This window comes from Geotrypetes seraphini, chromosome 8, assembly GCF_902459505.1.
Source record: "Geotrypetes seraphini chromosome 8, aGeoSer1.1, whole genome shotgun sequence".
In the NCBI taxonomy this organism is placed as follows: Eukaryota; Metazoa; Chordata; class Amphibia; order Gymnophiona; family Dermophiidae; genus Geotrypetes; species Geotrypetes seraphini.
The window spans coordinates 13,856,798-13,873,210 of record NC_047091.1 but is presented as its reverse complement, the minus strand read 5'-3'; positions in this window follow the sequence as shown (position 1 = coordinate 13,873,210).

Genomic DNA, 16,413 nt, shown 5'->3' with positions numbered 1-16,413 from the left:
GGGATTCGCCCAGCAGAAAATAATTTAGAAACTCATAAGTTAGAAGTGCCAGCATGTGCCTGGGTGCCTGCCCTGAAATAGAGAATGACACGGTGACAAAATTCATCACCGTTCCCGTCCCTGCGGATAACCGCGTGAAACCATCTTCATGTCATTCTTTAAGGAGAGAGGGAAGAATCAGAGTATGAATGGCCACAACCACTGACCCGCAAGCTTTGCTCTGAAGAATGCTGGTGTAGAAGGACCGAGGTTGAAACAGACACTACAGAATGACAGTCTCTGGTATCCAGAGCAGATATTGTGATGTCATAATGCCTCATTCCACCAGTGCCTAAGAGCCAATCACATCAGTGATGTCACAATGGCTTCATTATCCTTGGCTCCCATAAGAATCAGAGTATGAATGGCCACAACCACTGACCCGCAAGCTTTGCTTTGAAGAATGCTGGTGTAGAAGGACTGAGGTTGAAATAGACACTAGAAATTGACATGGGATTATTTCCCGTGGTTATCCGCAGAGATGGGAACGGTGATGAATTTTGTCACCGTGTCATTCTCTACCCTGAAGACATAGCCAGTGACATCATGGCTGTACATAGACAATCAAAAAAGTATTCTTCATTTTGTTTTTGTTTTTCATTGTGCTTTCTGTTTTCATGTTGTTTTCTTTGGTTGATTTCATTTCTCCCCCCCCTCCTTTCCCATTTTATGAAACTGCTTTATGCTCTTTTATCACTGGCCACGGCAGAATTAGCTGCGACACTCATAGAATTCCTATGAGTGTTGGAGCGAATACCACCGCGGCCAGTGACAAAAGCCTAACGTGGCTTTGTAAAAGGGGGGGAGGGGTTACTTTTTTTTTTTTATGCTGGCCTTAAGCAGGAACAACAGGGCCCCGCGCTTAAGTGAGTCCGCATCGCAACAGGCGGCTGACAAAAAGTTCAAGCTTCTTTTCTCTTTCCATTTCCATCTCCTTCTCTCGCCCTCCCCAAGAAGCTGGTGCCCTGGGCAACTGCCTAGGCCTGCCTCATGATCAAGTTGCCCCTGAATCCAAGTGGACTTTTAGCTGGGTAAAGGGTAAGCAATTGAAAAGGTGAATTCCAAAACCTGTTCAGTGCATTTTTTTTCCCCAAAAAACTGAATTCATACTGGAAAAAGACTGTCGTTAAACATAGTAACAGAGTAGATGACGGCAGATAAAAACCCGAATGGTCCATCCAGTCTGCCCAACCTGATTCAATTTAAATTTTTTTTTTTTTTAATTTTTTTTCTTCTTAGCTATTTCTGGGCAAGAATCCAAAGCTTTACCCGGTACTGTGCTTGGGTTTCAACTGCCGAAATCTCTGTTAAGACTTACTCCAGCCCATCTACACCCTCCCAGCCATTGAAGCCCTCCCCTGCCCATCCTCCACCAAACGGCCATATACAGACACAGACCGTGCAATAGAATTTGTACTAAAACATATTTTATTCATAAGATATATGATATTTAGTGAAAAATAAAAACTTACATTTATCCGGACTGCAGCTTTGTATACATAACAGATTTTGGGGTTCTTTTACAAACTGTGAATAAAAGTGGCCTTGGTGCATCCTTACCTGGGTCATTCATGCGTGCTAAGGCCATTTTTATCACCAGGGTAAAATGGCTGATTTTTCTATTTTCTCCTTTAATGGTCACATGCTAATTTCCCCATTAGCACATGCCCATTAGCTTCTGAGCCCCTATAGCCATTCATGTAGAAATAAAACAAAACAAAAAAGAATCCAAGTGGTACCTTTTTTATTGGACTAACTAGAGCTTGGTTAGATCAGCTTCTTCAGATCAGAGATAAGCAAATGAAGAAGCTATCAGTATATAAGAGTAAAACTAAACTGAAGCTTAACTTTCTATACCGAGTCTATCATTCTGAGAAGGCTCGACTCTGTTTACAGCAATTAAATAAACAGGGAATGATTTGCAAATGATAAATAGAAGATAATAGCAAAATTTCAAAATAATTAATTTTCAAAATGTTTGGCAAATAAAGTGGTTTTTAAAGATTTACGGAAAAATTGAAATGAACTGGGACTCCTTAAAAAAAGGGGAGATCGTTCCAGAGTTGAGAGAATTTAAAGACCAAAGATTGAATGAAGATCTTGACTCCTTTAATCGCTTTTTTAGAAGTAAGGGAGAGTTTAAATTGTTGGATACCTCTTGTAAAGGAGAATGAATGAGAGCAATGGTGAGAAAGAAACTCAGAAACAGCTCAAGGAAAGCAGAGACTGTGGAGAAAGCCTGGTCCTTATTCAAGGATACGGTGCAAGAAGCACAAAATCTGAACATCCCCAGGTTTAGAAAAGGGTGTAAAAAAAATTGAACAAAAGACCCGGTATGGATAACCAATGAAGTGAAGAAAGTGATAGGAGACAAGAAAAAATCATTCCAACAATGGAAAAAGGACCAAACTGGGGAAAACTGGAAGGAACACAGGAAACATCAAAAAGAATGTCACCGAGTGATTAGGAGGACAAAAAGAGAATATGAAGAGAGACTAGCCGGGGAAGCAAGAAATTTCAAATCGTTCTTCAGATACATTAAAGGAAAGCAACCGGCGAGGGAGGAAGTAGGACCATTGGATAATGGAGACAGAAAGGGAGTGATAAAGAAGGAAAAAGAGGTAGCTGATAGGTTAAACAAGTTCTTCTCGTCAGTCTTCACAAGCGAGGACACATCCAATGTACTGGAACCCAAAGAGATCTTAAATGGAGACCAAGTAGAAAAACTGTCGACAACAGAGGTAAGCCATGAGGATGTCCTCCAACAGATAGATAGATTGAAAAGTGAAAAATCACTAGGCCCGGACGGAATCCACCCAAGGGTATTAAAAGAACTAAGAAACGAAGTAGCGGAAATACTCCAACGAGTTTGCAACCTATCCTTGAAAACTGGGGAGATCCCGGAGGACTGGAAAATAGCAAGTGCTACACCTATCTTTAAAAAGGGATCGAGAGGTGACCTGGGGAACTACAGGCCGGTAAGCTTGACTTCAGTTCCAGGCAAGATGGTAGAAGCACTGATAAAAGACAGCATCTGTGAGCACATAGAAAAAAATGGACTAATGAAAGCGAGCCAACATGGCTTCTGCAAAGGAAGATCGTGCCAAATGAACTTACTGCACTTCTTTGAAGGGATAAACAGCCAGATAGACAAAGGGGAACCCATAGACATCGTTTATCTCGACTTCCAAAAAGCCTTTGACAAGGTACCCCATGAGCGGCTACTTAGGAAGCTGTGGAACCACGGGGTGGAAGGGGATGTATACAGATGAGTTAAACACTGTTTGGCAGGCAGAAAGCAAAGGGTTGGAGTGAAGGGCTACTACTCGGACTAGAGGAGAGTCACGAGCGGTGTTCCGCAGGGGTCGGTACTCGGACCGCTGCTGTTCAATGTATTTATTAATGACCTAGAAACAGGGACAAAGTGTGCAGTTATAAAATTTGTGGATGACACTAAACTCTGTAGCAGGGTTAGGACGACAGAGGAGTGTGAAGACCTACAAAGGGACCTGAACAAACTGGAGGAGTGGGCAAATAAATGGCAGATGAACTTCAATATAGAGAAGTGCAAGGTCATGCATATAGGGAAAAAGAACCCAATGTTCAGCTACAAAATGGGGGGATTAGTACTAGGGGAAAGTAACCTTGAAAAAGACTTGGGTGTGCTGGTGGATACAACATTGAAATCAACGGCACAATGCGCAGCAGCCGCGAAGAAAGCAAACAGAATGTTGGGTATTATTAAGAAGGGTATCACAACCAGAACAAAGGAAGTCATCAAGCCGCTGTATCATGCGATGGTGCGCCTGCACCTGGAGTACTGTGTCCAACATTGGTCATCGTACCTTAAGAAGGACATGGCGATACTTGAGATGGTTCAGAGAAGAGCGATGAAAATGATAAAAGGTATGGAAAACCTTTCATAGGCAGACAAGTTAGAAAGGCTGGGGCTCTTCTCCCTGGAAAAGCGGAGACTCAGAGGAGACATGATAGAGACTTACAAGATCATAAAAGGCATAGAGAAGGTGGAGAGGGACGGATTCTTCAACCTATCGGGAACCACAAGAACAAGGGGGCACTCGGAGAAATTGAAAGGGGACATGTTTAGAACCAATGCTAGGAAGTTCTTTTTCACTCAGAGGGTGGTGGACACCTGGAATGCGCTTCCGGAGGTTGTGATAGGACAGAGTACATTACGGGGTTTCAAAGAAGGATTGGATAAATTCCTGATGGATGCGGGGTTTGAGGGATACAGATAGAGGTATAGATAGGATTATGTAAGGGTATAGATAGAGGGATAAAGGGGATTGAAGGGTTTTAGGCAAAGGATCACCTTACAGGTCATGGACCTGATGGGCCGCCGCGGGAGCGGACTGCTGGGCACAATGGACCTATGGTCTGACCCAGCGGAGGCAACTTCTTATGTTCTTATGATTAAAGATACCATGTAGAATTTTAAAAGAAATACAAGTGCATTTAAATTGAATTCTAAAATAAACCGGAAGCCAATGAAGACTTTGAAGCAAAGGGGTCACATGGTCAAATTTACATTTTCCAAAGATCAGCTTCGCAGCAGTATTCAAATATTCAAATGACAGTTTTATAGGATGAGGGAGGGGAGGGTGGGAGACAGGGAGATAAGGAAGGATGATATGAAGGTGTCAGAGCAGTAAAAATGATGTTGTGTAATGTGTCTTTGTTAAGTCCTGTCTGGTGGGTTTCAAAATGTTTTATCATTTTGATTTCAAAGGTCTTGCATTCCTGAATTGTCTTAAAATTTCCTTTTAATATTCTCACCGTGAAATCAGTATGCGAGGTTCTGCTTTTCTGAAATGTTGTCCACACAGGCGATATCCTGGTTGGCATTACAATTTGTAATACAATATCTGTGTAAATTAATCCTAATCCCACTATCCTTTAACTCCTCGAGTCCTGACTCCACCAGACCTGCCCAAAGATATAAACTATCCTTCCCCTCTCTACGCGGTATTCTCTATGCAGGTAAACTGAGAAAATCTCTTCTCTTCAATAATCACAGGTCTCTGGAACGACCTTACTATCCCGTTGCGGAACCTGGGCTCCCTCCATTTATTCTGCAAGCAACTGAAAACTTGGCTCTTCTCTAACATGTAATTCTATTTTCCCATTTACCCTTCCATTCTATATATAAGCTCATGTAAACCTTTTCCTTTCTCTTCTTATATTTTAAGTTCTTGTAAACCGTGCCAAGCTCTACTTCCGTGGAGAGGATGCGGTGTATCTTCTTTTTCAAGGGTCCCACGACAACAAGAGGGCATCTGTGGAAAATCAGGGGCGGGAAACTACGAGGTGACACCAGGAAATTCTTTTTCACTGAAAGGGTGGTTGATCGCTGGAATAGTCTTCCACTACAGGTGATTGAGGCCAGCAGCGTGCCTGATTTTAAGGCCAAATGGGATCGGCACATGGGATCTATTCACAGGGCAAAGGTAGGGGAGAGACATTAGGGTGGGCAGACTAGATGGGCCGTGGCCCTTATCTTGCCGTCTATTTCTATGTTTCTATATATAAACTTAAGGTTTAGTTTAGTTAGTTTAGTCTTTAGCATCTGGCTTATTTCTCCAATGCAGCATCCTTCTCTACACCTTTTGCATTGAATGATATGAACTACATTCGAAGATGAGCATGTGAAGGATCCACTTATGCTGAATGTTTTTCCCATGTTGGGTGACTGTGGGGCAGTGGTGTAGTAAAGAGGGCTTGCGGGGGGGGGGGGGAGGGGGGTTTGCCCCAGGCACCATCTTGATAGAGGCGCAGCATCCATCCTCCTTCCCTGCCCGCTACTGCCACACAAGTCAGCTGCTTCCCTTCCCCATACCGCTGTAACATTTCTAGCAGCGAGCAGTAACCCCTAAACTGCTGTTGCGCCTGCGTCGGCTCGTTTTCTGATGTTATTTCCTCACCTAGGAAGTGATATCAGAGGATGTTTGTATATTTCATGTATAGTTCCATTGTTGATGGAAACATTGGTGTCCAGAAAGTTGACTTTCTCCGAGGAACAGTTCATTTTTAATTTGATTGTAGGATGGTATGTATTGAAAGAATTGTAAAAACATTTGAGAGTCTCTTATCTCTTGGTCCAAATCATAAAAATATCATCAATGTACCGGTAGTATAGCAGGGGTTTTGTCTCTTCCAGTTCTGCCATGAACAGGTTAGTATATTGTGGTATTACGCCTGTTTTAAAACAGTCTCTGGCTTCCTGGGTGTAATGATAGATAGGACCCTGAAACCGTCGGCACAATGCACGGCAGCGGCAAAGAAAGCAAATAGAATGTTAGGTATTATAAAGAAGGGAATCACGAGTAGGTCGGAGAGAGTTATAATGCCGCTCTATAGGGCAATGGTCAGACCCCACTTGGAATACTGCGTCCAACATTGGTCCCCCAACCTAAAGAAGGATATAAAAATGCTGGAAAGGGTGCAGAGACAAGCAACGAAGCTAATAACTGGTATGGAGAACTTGGAATACGAGGAACGACTCGAGAAACTGGGACTGTTTTCCCTTGAGAAGAGGAGACTGCGAGGGGACATGATTGAGACTTTCAAAATACTGAAAGGCATCGACAAAATAGAGCAGGAAGATAAATTATTTACCTTGTCAAGTGTGACATGGACAAGAGGACCTGGACTGAAGCTGAGGGGGGGACAAGACCAGGACAAATGTCAGGAAGTTCTGCTTCAAGCAGCGAGTGGTGGACGCCTGGAATGCTCTCCCAGAGGAGGTTATTATTGAATCCACCGTTCTAGGATTCAAAAGCAAATTAGATGCACATCTCCTTTCGAGAGGCATAGAGGGATACGGGTGACTAGAACTACATCAGGTGTGCACCTGACTGGGCCTCCGTGTGTGCGGATCGCCGGACTCGATGGACCTTGGATCTGATCCGGTGATGGCAGTTCTTATGTTCAGAGGATACATGAGGTGTTATCTACTGTGCACTAAGGGTTAGATTCACTAAGCCCACCGATCGTGTCTCGACCACTTTGCGACCCCCGACCCGATTCACTAACCTTCCTCCTGAGCGCATCCGCACCCAATCTGATCCGTGCATGCAAATGAGGGGAAATGGCATGCAAAGTAGGAAGAGCCTCGATTCACTAAACAAATTCAGGCACACCAACTGGGCTGGCCGATCCAAAACCAGGCGATTGCTGAGGACCAGTCGCTCATGTCCTTTCCTGCTCTCTCCCGCCCTGAAATCCCAGCCCTGCAGCCCTGAAAAAATCCTGCTCTCTGCCGCCCTGCCTGCCTCATGTGTTCAAGCAGCAAGCTGCCTCTCTGTCCACCTCGTTCTCTATGGAACACCGAGATCTTATAGCCCTGAAGTTTTCCCTTTGCTCCCTGCAGGAAACACAAGTGCTGCAGCTTCTTCTTTCCTCCTCCTGCTTTATGCGTGCACGCGCGATTCTAAAGAGCAGGGGGGGGGGCGGGGGAACCTGCTGCCCCGACTCTCCTGCGCTCTGCCACCCTTCCCCACAGTACAAGGCCTTGGTTTTAACCCGTGGGTTTAAAGCAAAGAAGATGGTCTGCGCATGCGTCAGGATCACTCTGTAGCGATCCGTGCAGTCACTGTGGGGCGGGCCTCCGATCTCAGTCATTTGCATGAGGAGGCTTGGTGAATCGGTCACCCGGGAAATACTCGGCCACGGATCGGACAGGTAAGGGGGCTTTAGTAAATCTAGCCCTAAGTATTGTATTGGTCAGCTCCATTGTGTTTTCAAAATCTTTGGAAAATATACCCACCAGGAAGAAATGTTGAGATCTGAAGGAGGGGTGAAGCTGATAACGGAGAGAGAACAGAGTTCACTATGTAAGGATGAAAGCTTCGATGTTTTCAATAGCTGCTGTGAATTTACTTTACATTACATTAGTGACTTCTATTCTGCCTGTACCTTACAGTTCTAGGCGGATTACAAAAGAGCTAACTGGACATTTCCAGGATAGTTACAATTTTTTGTTACAAGTGAGATAAGAAAGCTGGATATTTCCAGGAGAAATTGCAAATTAGATAACAAATAAGACAAGTGGACATTTCTAGGCAATATTACAAATAGGATAACAATTGGGAAAGCTGGACATTTCCAGGAGCTTTACATTTTAATGGAATTTGCGGAATACACTTCCTGGGAATTTGAGATTGTGCACAGATTGAATGACTTTTAAGAGATTGTTGAAAAACTCGGTTATTTGTTGATGCTTTCATGTAATATATTACAAGAGGAGTGCTATATTGACACCATAACATGGTTATGTAATATATAATAGAAGTCAGTTCTATATTTCTGGGAATAACTTACCACCTCTTTTATGAACGCATAGTGCAGGTTTTAGTGCCGGCAGCAACGGTAACTGTCCCGATGCTCATAGAATTCCTGTGCGCGCCTGAGCAATTATCACTGCTGCCGGCACTAAAACCCACGCGATGCGTTCATAAAAGAGGGCGTTAATCTTTATCCGTGATGTTAAATATATTATTCTATTCTAATCACAGAAACTTCACTAAGGGGTCCTTTTACTAAGGCGCGCTAGTGCATCTTTGCACGCGCTAAATGCTAACGCGTCCATTAAATCCTATGGACCCGTTAGCGTTTAGTGCACACTAAGGGCTCCTTTTACAAAGCCGCGCATGCCTTTTCGTCATGCACTAACCCCCGCGCTGGCCTAAAAACTACCTCCTGCTCAAGAGGCGGTAGAAGCTAGCGGGTTAGCGTGCGCTATTATGTGCGTTAAACCACTAGCGCGACTTTGTAAAAGGAGCCCTACGTTAATATATTTTTGATTTATTATAAAAAGTTTCTGTGATTAAAATAATGTATAATGGAAGGACAAGCAAGTGTGATTGACGATAACTTGATCTGTTTTACTAATGTGTATGTTCTTCTGTAAACCGCTTAATTCAGGTAGTCTATAAAAATTTTTTAATAAATACATCTAAGGAACAGCTCTTCCCCCTGTGTTTTACCTCGCTCAATGACCAGCTAACACCCCTCAACTGATCTCTAATAGCTGAAATCATAAGAATGCAATGAGCATTTAATAAAGGTTTGCCTTACCTTTTGAGATTTTAGAAAATGCAGCAAATTAATCAGAGCCCAAGGAATGTGAACATCACACGTGTAAGCCACGCAGCTGGACTGAACCAACACAGTTTTTGTTTTAATTTTGTAACACTATATGCCCAATTAATGCTCAACACAGGTAACTGTCATCGGAATTGCTTTAAAAGGAGGATCCTGAAAGACAGCCATGATTTTAGGGTGTGATTCATTTTCCTGCTTACGTACAGGGGCTCAGGCTGAGAGTTAAGACTTTACTGTCCTCAGAAGATAGAGGGGGCAGGCAGCCATATACGTAACTGTGTTGGAACAGGAAGAGGTGAAATTTACAGGAAATCAAACATTTTCAGGACTTGGGACCAGACAGACTGGGTGGATGAACTGGAATAATGAGATGCACAGGGCAGAAGTATTAAACTATTTGCATTAAAGAAAAAAAGGACTATGCACTCCAAATGAAACAATACAAAACATAAAAACACACAGGGTGAAGCAAAAAAAAAAAAAAAAAAAAGAAAAGTAACCCCCTACAGCTTTTTGCAGTTTTCTCAGCAACCACTTTGAATTTTAATGAGAAATTTTACATACTTATTTAGTCATCATACTTACATATAACTGTTAAACAACTTGTAATTATCTTAAACCTAGCAATTTGTACGTTAAAAATGTGCGAGCTAAAACACAGTCAAATAATGTAATTCAAATGATTATCTATTTATTTACTTAATTCGTTTTCTATTCCATTTTCCCCAAAGAGCTCAGAATAGGTTACAAATTTAACATACATGATATACAGTTAACAGATTACAATTTGCACTGGATTTCCATAATTTCAGTACAAGTTTATAAGTTTTTATGCTGACTTGACACATACTGTATATACTCGAATATAAACCAATCTGAATATAAACTGAGGTAGCCCTTTTCCCCAAAAAAGGAGGAAAAAAGGTTGAGTCGAATGGTTTATATTCAAGTATGAGTACAGAGCAGAAGTGACCCCTCCTCCCTTCCTTGGTTTCCTGTCTGCTGGCTCTGCAGCCAAACAGCCAGCCAATCCGCCCCCCTTCCCAGAATGGCCCCCACCTCCAGACCCACCGCAGGCCTGCAGTACTGCACTGGTAGTCCAGTGCTGCAAACAAATAGTCAGTTTGTCCCCCTTCTCAGACCCACCAAATGATACAATTAACAATTTATTTAGGATTGTTTAGAGGAAGTGAATGCTCCCTCCTGCTTGATTATTATCTTCAGGAATGATGCCTTTTGACCCCCTAGTGGTAGTGTTATGGTACTACCTTCTATTCGGTCATATTTGAAGTTTTTGATATTCTTAGGTGTCGATATTTGCTTCTGCCCCTTAGCTTAGGTGTATCAGCAATTCTTTGTTTTCCAAAAGTATCTCCTTCAGCTGCTTTTATTTATTTTTTCCCCAAAATATGATTAGCATGATTTGTTTTGCAATTATTGGTATGAGATACTCCTTTTTTAAAATGAGATCACTGACAATAATTAAGACTCATTATAGGTGATTTGTTGTTATTGGGTTGGGTTATATTGGCTCATATCCAATCTGTTTTGTCAGGAGATGCTAAAGCTCTCTTCTGTTCCTGACCTCTACCACATTCCATCTCTGTAGTAGCTGCATTTCGGCACAGATGCAAGCAAAATAATAGACATTGGGGAAATTCTAAATGTCTCTGACACAGTAATGGGCTTTAGTTCAGCTAACATGAAGAAAGAGATCATGGAGTCACTGTGGATGGTTCTCTAAATTCATCAGCTCAGTGGACTGAAGCAATCATGCTAATGGAATGGTAATAATTATTAAGAAAAGAATTTACTAACAAAACTGAAAATGTTATTGTGCCATTATACAAATCCACAAGTTCCCCTATCTTGAAGAGCAGAGCCTTTCTAAAAAAAAAAACCACCACCACAGTACAAGGTGTGAAACAACTTCCTTGCAAGGAGAGAATAGCAAAGCTAGAACTCTTCAGCTTAGAAAAGAGATGACCAAAGGGAGATATGACAGATTTAACATAGAAATAGACGGCCCATCTAGTCTGCCCACCCCAATGATCCTCCCCTACCTTTCTCTGTGAATAGATCCCACGTGTCTATCCCATTTGGCCTTAAAATCAGGCACGCTACTGGCCTCAATCACCTGAAGTGGAGAAAGAGAGAATGTGCCAGTGAAGGTGTATCATAAGACACGGATAGCCAGGGAACCTAGTGGGGAGGAAGGTTAAGGGAAACAAAAGCATTCCTGAACTTTGGCATGCTATACCACCCTATATCAGATCTAAATCATCCTTTAAAAAATGAAAAGCTGAGTTTAAAATGTTTTACTTTGATTCACCAGCTCTTGACCATTAATATGGGATTCACTCTCAGGCAAGCGGCATTTCTAGCTAGTTACTAGTTCATTGAAAACTTGGTTATTTGAGAAGAGCTATGGGTTGAATATCCACCGAGTATCAGCATTTTGATATTTGCTGCACACCCTGTACCTTAGACCAGTTCCCCGTATCGCTTGCTTATTTATCCCAGTCGGCTCAGTACTATCCATCTTGTCCCTTTGCCACTCGACCATACAGTAAGCTCTATTGTAGAAAAAGCATTAGCATCATATCTACTGTTTGTTATTTGGGAATGTTCTAATGTGCGCTTATTAGGTGTTTCATTGGCAGTGACATAGCAAGGGAGGTTAGTGTCTGGGGCAGTAGCGTCTGGCATCGCTGTGCCATGTGCCCCTGCACTCTTCCGTGCCACGCTGTGTGCCTCTGCATACCTCTTGAAACGTTCACCGGTGTAAGCGGCATATTCCACCCACTACTCGTACTCGCCTGGCTCCCTTCTGACATCACATCCTGGTCTCATCACCAGGTAACGACATCAGAAGGGAGCAGAGGCCGGTGATGATGCTTACTTCAGCAAACATTTAAAGAGGTAAGTGAGGGGGTGGAGGAGAGGCACCCAGAGCAGTCCATCCACCCTTACTATGCCACTGTTCATTTGGTATTATAATATTATTGTATTATACCTTTTATTTGGGAATGTTCTTTCATGCTGTCTATTATGGTACTGTTTGCATTGTTTTATGCTATCTGTACCTGCTGTACACTGCCTTTATAAAGGCAGTTGATAAATCCCAATCAATCCAATAAATAAGCAAGCAAGCATGAATGTTATTATGAGTACAATTTTTAGTTTTGTCTCAGTCACCTTTATAGATTGCCCTAAATATATAATTTTAAAAAACTCCAAATGCTACAGAATACAGCCATTAGATTAATCTTCAGATTGAAAAAAAAGTTATAAGATTACACTTTATTTACATGAATTACACTGGCTACCTATAGAAGGGAATGTACTTTATAGATTATATTGAATTCTATTTATTTAAAATACGGTTTGGAGAAACTCCCGATTATATGCCACATCTCGTTAAATTTTCTAATAACCCATCTTTGAACCTAAGAAACAATGATACTTTTTGGTATCCAGTCATTAGGAACATTAGATATGATAGAACTTTTAATTGCACATGGGCAGGTCAAGCGGCAAAACTGTGGAAAGCATTACCAACTAATATTAACCGGCAATCTATTTTTTAATGTTTCAAAAAAGACCTAAAGACCTATTTCAAGAATTTGTTACAAATTATTCCTAAATATTGTAACACTAGTTTTTAATTTGTATCACCATAATTAGTTATGTAAACTGCTGTGAACTTCATGGAGGTATTGGCGGTATACAAATAAGGATTGTATTGTATTGTATTATAGAACTGCTAACATCACTGAAAGCCATTACGATAGGTTTGTTGTGTGAAGAAAAAAAAATCAAAATTAGGCTATGTCCAAAAGGTATCCCCAAGAAAGACAGAACACAATGGCAGATAAGAACAAACTGAGTGGAAAATAATAGGTAAATATAAATCAGTTGCTTTACTTTTTCAGAAAGTACAAAGACTAGGGGACGCACCATGAAGTTACTAAATACATTTAAAACAAATTGGAGAAAATATTTTTTCACTCAGTCCATAGTAGAGATTGACATGGTGACAGAATTCATCACTATCCCCCATGGATAACCAAGGGGAACCATCCCGTGTCATTCTTTAGTGTCTATCTCAACCTCAGTCTTTCTAGAACAGCATTCTTCAATGCAAGGCTGGAGAGTCAGTGGTTGTGCCCATTCATACTCTGATTCTTATGCGAGTCAAGTATAGGATAATGGACCCATTGTGACATCACCGATGAGGTTGGCTCTTATTGGTAGAATGAAGCATTATGACATCACAATATCTGCTCTGGATACCAGACTGTCATTCTCTAGCGTCTATCTCAACCTCAGTCCTTCTACACCAGTATTCTTCAATGCAAAGCTTGAAGGTGAGTGGTTGTGTCCATTCATACTCTGATTCTTCCCTCTCTCCTTAAAGAAAGACATGGGGATGATTTCCCGTGGTTATCCATGGGGACGGGAATGGTAATGAATTCTGTCACCATGTCATTCTCTAGTCCATAGCTAAGTTTTGCAACTCATTGCCAGAGGATGTGTTAAAAGCAATTAGTGTTTCTAGGTTTATAAAGAGCTAAGTCCATTAACTGTTATTAGGTAGACCTGAGGAAAGCTACTTCTTATCTCTGGGGGTAAAGAGCATGGAGCCTTTAGAGATTCTCCAGGTACTTGTAACCTGGATTGGCCATTGTTAGAAACAAGATATTGTTGGTTAGAGAGACCTTTTGCTCTGAAGAGTCTTTATGCTCTTAAATGTTCAGTGAAGAAGCTCCATCTAGTCTACTCTATTAGATTCACTCTATCAATATTTACAGCTATAGCTATGCAAGACCTGGTTCTGCTTTTGTTCAATGATAAAGCAATCTATGATCTTATGAAGTATATCATTCTTCCTGAAATGTGATTAACACTGGTCTCCTTTTTGTACATGTAATGCTGAATAACAGCATGTTTCTGTCCGACTCATACACCACTAGAGTGACTTATGGATGTCTTGGTTCTACCTTTTTCGGTGTTCGATGGCAGTAGGGTTATCTCATATTTCAGCAAAATTTCATCTTCATTCTTTTTTTTATGCCTTGATTTTGTATTCTCCATGAGTAGCCAGGCGTTCACTTACATTTTAAGGCTTGTATTCAAATTTATAGTACAGAAATGGAAATCATGCTAACCTTCATAGATCAACTTACAAAAAAATCAATCAATCAACAAATAACTGAGTAAAAATGATATCTTTCTTTGGTATTCTCCTGCAGTTTGGAATACAGTAATTCTTTTTTTATGATTTTTCTAGCTGTGCACTGGAAGATATTATTGCTACAGAAGATGCATGTGCAGAATAACATCTGATCTGAAAGAGGAAGTGGACCCTGTAGATAGAGAAGTAAGCTGAGACCAGAAGAAGCCAGAGCTCAAATCCTGTTTCTGACACTCACTGTGATCTTGGGCAAGTCCTTTTATGAAGCTGCAGTAAAAAGTGATCTTAGTCTAAATGACACAGATATAATGAAAATCCAATAGTAAAAATATTATACAACACTTTCACATGGACAGTGCAAGGTGAAGAGAAGAAGAAACACAAGCAAAGGCCAATGATAAAAAAACACTCAGGAGTGGAAAAAACTTCAGAAACAAACCCTACCACCTCATAATAGTGGTTAAAGGTGTTCAAGCAAAAACCTTATTGGCATAAAAAAACTCCCCTGGAATATCTAAAGCTCCCCCCTGATTTTCCCCATAGGCTATAATAGCCTTACTCACAGTACCATGTGCCTGCTTGCTTCAGCTTAGGACAGCTGGGACAAATGGAGAACTCTCCCTCACAAGTTTGCGGTACGAATTTGATCTTCGGGCTGCCAGTCGGACCAATGTCAGACTGAGCCTCAACATCTGGAAACCTCATGCCGCGAAGAGGAACATGCAGATGGCTTACTATTAAGCCCAGCCAAGCTGGGTTGAAGACAAACAGCCTACGCTCAAGCTCCTGATAAATCAGGGATGCGAGCAGCTATGCAGGGGACAGAACCCTGAGAACCAAAAAAATACAAAAGCAGCAGGCTGGCGAGCTAGATGTCCTCAAGGGCTGATCCTGCTAGCAGCAGACCCCCGTAGTGCGAGCCTGCGTCTTCTCCCAGGCAGAGGTCCCAACAAGTGGGAACCTCTGGGCACCGAGCATCCAACTGAACTCAAGAAAAAAAAAAAAATGCCCACAATTAATAAAACCACAGAGCAGAAACACTTCTGAGCAACTTGCTTGCAGATAAAAAACTGAGGGGACAGGAGCAGCTCCCTGGGAAGGAGATGGGAATTCAAAGATAATTGACAGCATTCTGCAAGCAACTTGCGGGTTCAGATGCATAACCCTGTCTACTAGACACATTGCAGTAATTTTGCAATTAGCATGCTTTAGAAAAATAAACTAATATAGTGTGCATCTTATGTGTATGTTAAACGTCCAGCACCAATGATTGCTGCTGTCCCTCCCATACTTTAATCCAAATATGCCCTGTGGACTTACCACTGCATCAGTTGTCAGAGAGCCTAATACAACTTACTTACAACTCCAATTGAAAACAGGTTATTTTTCATGTTAACTAGTCATTATTTAATACTGCAGTTTAGACAAAAATGCTGATGAATATTTGAGAAAAGAGAGAGCAACAGGCTATTGTCCCTAAAATAAACTACCATTTATTAAAGGAATATCAAAACAACAGGAAAACAGGATTTTTGTTTTAAAGAAAAATAGTATTTTAAATATAATTTGTGTAATAAGCTTTTGACACAAATCTGAAGGAGTTAATAGCATTGTGGATGCTATATTTGTTATGGTTAGAACAAAAGAAGAAAGTCTCAAGTTCCACATAAAAAAGTGAAAGACCAAAACAAAATAAAAAATGTGGAACTATAGTTTCTGGAATGTCCAAAAAGCAGTTTATTGATATATAAAACGTGAGGATATTAAAAACATTAAAAAAACCAAAAATATAAAAATAAAAGTCTTTCTCCTTTTAGGACAACAAGGGATGACCCAAGCCTAGGAGAGACTAACAAAAGTCTAATATTGATCAAAAGTCAAATCCAGAGTTTCCAAATGGAGACATTCAAACAAGTGAGCCTGCCAATGGGACCCCACACGATCTATGTTTTGGCAAATGCCTTACTTAGGGTAGAGGTCTGCACGGGAACGGGGATCGCGGGAATCCCCTGTAATCCACGGGACTCCCACGGGGACCCCCCTCTAGCCAACGG